A 6885-nucleotide genomic window follows, 5' to 3' on the forward strand; every position below is an offset into this window, starting at 1 on the left:
GGCCGTGCTGCCGATGGCAGGCTCCTGTGATGTAATGTCCTGAGTTTGCTCCTCTCTTCTTCTCTGTTTTTTTTTTTTCCTCTGGACATCTTTGCAGAGGGAACTGACCTGTTGTTCTTGGATGGACGTGTACATTTTCAGCTGCTGTATTCCAGCTGAGGGAAATGCCCTCCCCCAAACTAAAAAAAAATGACAGGAATGTAGTTTTCTAGTGTAGTAGCATTTTGATGTCGAATATAAGCCGAAAACAGCATTGGTTTGGTCCTTTTTTGCTTATAATTAGATAGATGGACAGCCAGACAGACAGAGACAAATAGATAGACCGACAGACAGATGGACAAATGGATAGACGGACAGACTTAGATACAGACAGCCAATTTTATGAACAAACTAAAATATATCTGTTTACCTTCTCCCTATGCTGCATCAGAAGTGTTCCAGAAAAATTTGTGCCTCAAAAAATAAAAATAATAATAATAGCAGGGTCATAATGAGGCAAAAGCATATTCTGATGAGACAGCACACACACATCTGATGAATTCACTTTGCAATCAAATCGTATTTTGCTGCCATAATATAACATTGTATAAACAATTTGTCAAACCATCTTGACATTTTAAATACTGGAAAAGGGTTTAATCAAGATCTCATTTTCATTTCTTATCTGCTGGAGTTCATCTCCTTGTCAGGGTTTGGCTTGCTACCAGTGTTTCTATTAACATCCAGCTCTCACTGAAATCACCCAAGCACTGACCATTTTAAATGCCTGAAAAACATTTTTCCACAAAAACAAACTATTCAATCTTTTTCAAAACATGAAATAATTCTCCCACGTCAACCTTGGTGGCTGCATGGAAAAATGGAATGTTAGTTTAGTAATGGACTTAGTTTGACTAAGCTACACTGCAAAACACACAACTAACCACAAATTATTAACAGGTTTCAGGACTGAAATTAATTGGAAAAATTACAGACTATTTTCATTACAGTTTTTTTGTAGTTTGTTTCTTCTATAGTCTGTGACAATGTAAGGAACTGGTCTTGTTAAAGGTTGCAGGTTCGATTCCCGGGTGGGACACTGCCATTGTACCCTTGAGCAAGGTACTTTATCTGCTTCAGCATATATTCAGCTATATAAATGGATGCAATGTATAAGCTAAGTTTGAAAAAAAATTATTATTGTTATTATTATTATTATTGTCATTGTTATTGTCTTTGTTGTTATTAAAGACTCTCACCAATCAGTGTTGATGGAAAACCTGCAGTTTTTTCAAAAGTGCAATGTGTTTGCCTATCACTGACTGTACTGTAACATATGGACTGTCCTTGCATTATGCCTTTTGCATAAGGGCTGTATCAACGTAAAAGTGAAATATGACTGTGCAAGGAGGCACACATCATTGCTCAGAGGGAATAACTAGCTAAGCTAGCCGGCTAATGCTATTGCTGTGATAAGTGGCATACATTTTAGAACAAGCTAAAAATCAATGAAGAACAAAATAAAAGTAGACAAATACATTTGTGCTGAAACCTAGGTGCAATTACACTACCAATCGATAGACAGGACGGCTGCGATGACAACTACCTGATTATAAAACCCAGGTGCAGGTAACAAGGTCTTAACAATGAAACAATAGAATGAATAATGAAGAAGTTGGAAAGTAAATCCATGAGATTGCGTTATTTGGCCGGAATGGAAAAGAGAGCAAAGTCCATTTCTCCCTTCATATAAGTGTAGTTACAGCACCAGGCAGTGGCACGGTCGTTTGCAGTATGCTGGAGTGCGTAAAGTAGCAGTCTGACAGGACTCCGTGAGAAGTGCGCAACCAGCAGATGTTGCCCAGGTTTTGACAGAGTGCTGCAGATGTAGGAGAACAGTCATGGCACCAGATCACAGGAGCTGAGGAGGATCACTGGAGCAGTGATTCCACTTCTGGAGTCAGAGTGCGTGCCTCAGAGAGGCAGTCCGGGTTGGCTGGCTGCGAGGACTGACAGCTCCCGCGCTGACAGAGATTAATATGTGCAGGCAGCACTCCTGCGCATGCTGTCAGGGGCGTGCTGGTCTCTCTGCGCAGATTTTCAGGAGGAGTGGTGCATGCTGGGGTAGGGAGCCAGGAGGCTGTCAGGAGATGGCAGCTCAGAAGCTTTTGGATGGTGCTGGACTTCTGGCGCTGATAACCAGCCTCGTGAATTCCCTGCCCCTCCCCAGGTTATCATCAGGTTGGAGGCCAGTGGCATCGCATGTATCAGAAAGGCACTGACTGGCAATCGTGGCATGGTCTTCAGTCATTCCCCACACATAGTTCTTATATGATGCTAGGCTTGCTGCCTACCTGGTCTGTAGTTAATTAAAAATACAACTGAATGTGAATATTCTTCATATTTATCCCTAATAGGAACACTGTTGCAACAAAATGAATGGTTGGCCCGAACAATTTCCTTCTCTCACTCTTTCCCTCTCACATATACACATGCACGCACATACTCGGATACATACGCACACACACGCATGCTCACACTTATCTGCACACACAAGCACACACACATATGTAGTACATATATGCACACACAGAAACACATACACACGCACACACACACATACACAGACACACCCATGCACATACTCACATGCATGCGCACATGGAAACACACATACACACATACTCACATGCATACGCACATGGAAACACACATACACACATACTCACATGCATGCGCACATGGAAACACACATACACACATACTCACATGCATGCGCACATGGAAACACACATACACACATACTCACATGCATGTGCACATGGAAACACACATACACACATACTCACATGCATACGCACATGGAAACACACATACACACATACTCACATGCATGCGCACATGGAAACACACATACACACATACTCACATGCATGCGCACATGGAAACACACATACACACATACTCACATGCATGTGCACATGGAAACACACATACACACATACTCACATGCATGTGCACATGGAAACACACATACACACATACTCACATGCATGCGCACATGGAAACACACATACACACATACTCACATGCATGCGCACATGGAAACACACATACACGCATACTCACATGCATGCGCACATGGAAACACACATACATTATGCGCACACAGACAGGATGCACGCGCAGCCCGGCTCTGGGAAGCAGCCTCTTCCCGCTGCGCTCCACAGAGCCGGAATGGCGGCTGAGCTGGTAATGCTCCCGCTCTTTTTTTTTTTGTTGTAGCACATTTTCCTTCCTTTATCTCAATCTCCCTCCTCAACTAAACGCTTCCCCACCTCATCTGGGGCAGGTGCTTTCCATTAGCCCGGCCCCCGGCGCCTTTGAAGCGTGGGACCCGGGGGCGGGGAGATGGCGGATCAGCGATAAGCCCGCGCCCTCGGGGAGCCTCGGCGGTGATCCGCGTTAGCGGCGGCCGCTGCCAGCCAGTGATAAGTGTGCGCCGACCCAGAGAGAGAGAGAGAAACGGGCGCCTGGGCCAGCGGCTGGGGCGGGCCGCTACCGAGGAGGGGAGAGGCCGTGTTGCACGCGCTCGCCGAGGCATCATGGGAGAACTGCTGGGATGCTGCCTCAGGTCTGAAGGGGTTAGACGGGAGCTTCACCAAAATGAATTTGTTTACCGATAATATGGTTAAATAGGTCAAAGTGTAACGTTTCAATTTCATAGTTATCCCGTCCAATTATCTGGCTGGAGTGATGCATGTCAATCACCGGGGGAGCCACGCCCACTCTCAGTGAAGTCAAAGAGGCACGGGTACAGGAGTCAGCAAGCAAGGTATTTAGACAACCGTAAGCTTTCAAGGGTGGCGGGATCAACAAAGTACAGCGACATCGAATGAAGGTGCAGTGTCCCTTTAACAGGCAGAGAGGGAGAGGAGTAACTACGGATCTCGGCGGATGAAGAGGTCCCTTCACGGCGGACGGGAGCTGGGGGGGGGGGGTTACGGTGCCGCTGGAGGTGTTCGACAGGGACATAATGGAGACGGGGAGAGGCTAAGGCCGGGCCACAATGCGGCCAGCGGAGCTGAAAGAGCCACAGCCGCAGGGGCATTGCGGGCGTTCGGGGGCGGCCGGGGGAAGGGGATTGGCCCGGGACCCCGCGCCGCTTGGTTAGCCGCGCTGTGTATCCGGCGCGATTGGCGGCTGTTTTGATTGCCCTTTCTCTCTATCGGCCGGGCCGCGCTCTCGCTGGGCGCGGGGAATGCGCGCTGGAATGTGTTGATGTTACCCTAAAGCCCGACACGCATCTCCTAGTCAGCACCTCCATCTGGCCCAGATAAGGGCCCCGCTATCAGATGGGAAAGAATGCCGCTTCTGTCAGGGGCTGCCAGACGCCTTGCGGAGGGCCCTATCCCTCCGACGTCCGCTCCCCCGACCCCCCCTCCAACCCCCCCGACCCCCCCACACACCCGCCATCTCCCTCGGGCAGCGCCACTGCGCGGGCGAGCGGACGCTGACCACTGACGCCCCGAACGCATCACCCTCCGCTGCCGAGCGGCAGGCTTCGTATCGCCGTTACCGCTCCTGCTCGCGCTCCCGTTAATAACAACAATATTAGCTCGGAGCGCAGTTTCCTCCGGGTTAGCCAAACATGCTCTGCGGAGGAGAGAGGGGGGGGGTCACACGAAATCCCTGCCCGATCTGAGAAAATACGAAGCCTTCCTGAGTTACTCGAGGCGGTGCATTATGCACGAGGCCGTGTGTGTGTGTGTGCGGGGGGAATAATGGGCCCTTTCATTCCGGCCTGTTTGATTTCTGCCCTGTGATCCACCTGACAGAGCCGGTGTGCGATTGGATAGGTGGCCCTGCTCTGCGCTCGCTCTGGATATCGGACTGGAGAGGGGGCTGTGCCTTTCACCACACTGGAGGGCCACCCAGCTTTGAGACAGCTTTGGACACCAGCACCCCTCCCTCTCTTTCCCTCTGACATTCTTTTCTATATGGCATATAGTAAAAGACTCAAGGTCAGTTTGAGTCCAGCAGAGTTTATACGAGTCCGGGAGGGAGCGAACGCACTCAGTCGCAGCGCTATGTGCTCTAACCCAGTTGATTTAGCACTGAATGTCGTAGCGATAGCCAACCGAATCCAGCACACGTAACTCCAGGGGTAAGGCCGGTTCAAGCCCAGCACAGTTTGACTCCCCATCCCCATCCGCGAGGAAAGGAATTCGCCTGGTCTGGGATGACTTTGGCTCTGCGGCATCTTCATCAAACGCCCGGTCACTGAGGAGAGAGGGAGAGAGAGAGAGAGAGAGAGAGAGAGAGAGAGAGAGAGAGAGAGGGAGAGAGAGAGAGAGAGAGAGAGAGAGAGAGAGAGAGAGAGAGAGAGAGAGAGAGAGAGAGAGAGAGAGAGAGAGAGAGAGAGAGAGAGAGAGAGAGAGAGAGGAGGCCGGGAGGATGTCTCCTACAGAGCCCCCGCCGCTCCCCGCTAAAAAAAGCTAAAAAAAAAAAACCTCCTCCCTGCTGTCTGAGGAGGTGTTTCATTCGAGGCGCGTCCGATCCTACCCCCCCCCCCCCTCCTCCTCCTCCCCAATCTCGGCCCGGCAGAAGAGAAATGGCGTTCCCGCTCCCCGGCGGACCGTCCGTCATGCTGCCGCCTCCGACTGCCGCCGTCGTAAATCAGACGATCCCGGGCCTCGGGTTCCTCTAATCTCCCCCTTTTTATCCAATCAAACCGCCCCGCGCCCGCGACATCCACGGCTACCGCTCCGGAGCACCTGCTTCGACTTACCGGGAGCGGGCCGACCCTCCAGACGAGCGCCTCCTCCGTCTGCCCGGCTCGCGGGAGGGGGGAGGGAGGGAGGAAGGGCGTGGCCGTCCCCGTCAGGGCCGCCGGGGCCTGATTGGCCCCGACGCGTCGCGCCGCCCGGCCCGTGTTTGTTTTGGAGGCCGCGATAAGCCGCCGTCTCTCAATTATCCCGTTACGCGTGCGATGTAAAACATTCCTCTCCCCCGGCCGCCTTTTGTTCTCTCCCCCCGTGCCAGTGATGGATGAGAAGACGCCGTAAAACTTCAATGGGCCTTCCGCTGAATCGCTGCGGAGCAAAGCCACTGAAGAAGTATTCTGAGCATGTGTGCTTCCCCATATGTGTGCGTGTGTACGTGTGTGAGCGTGTGTGTGTGTGTGCATATGAGCAAGTGCTCTGTGTGTGTGTGTGCATGTGTGTCAATGACAGGAGATCAGTGAGGCAGTTAATGGAGATCAAAACCAGTATGAGTAGCCTTTTTTATAATGACTGCATGTGAGATCAATTGAACATTATACATTCAAAAGTGATGTTAGCAGATTATATATTTGGAAGGGAAAGAACGGTATTTGTCTTCACTTTACAATGGAGAAACTACCTATTTTCATACGTTATCCATATAATTATCTGATTGCCTTATCACAATTTAAGCTAAGGGGTATGATACAATTCTTGACAATTCTTGTATCCCCGTTATGAGTGGCTTTTCTCAGTGCTGAATTTGGTTTGACAAAAATGGTAAAATTTGTGTGTGTGCATGTATATGGGTATGTGCCCCTTTGTGTGTGGATGTGTACAAATGCGTATATACACATTTTCCATTGTCATATTTAATGAAAAAGTAGATGGAAGACGTAAAAAACCAGACTGACAGTTTAAAAGCATTCTTAACTTTTAACTATTTAAGACCTGCAATGAATTTGCCTTTCCCAGGATATTTAATGAGGAAATGATACAAGCTTGTTAAGCAAACAAAAAAAAAAGAACCAAAAACATCCAAAGATGCTGGATCACCGGGATAAGGCCAGTGATTAATCCCGCTTTGACTAATCCCACTGGGGATAGCTTCAAAACACCAGGGCCTTTTAATTGCCATCCC

Source organism: Anguilla rostrata, chromosome 3 (assembly GCF_018555375.3).
Source record: "Anguilla rostrata isolate EN2019 chromosome 3, ASM1855537v3, whole genome shotgun sequence".
Taxonomy (NCBI): domain Eukaryota; kingdom Metazoa; phylum Chordata; class Actinopteri; order Anguilliformes; family Anguillidae; genus Anguilla; species Anguilla rostrata.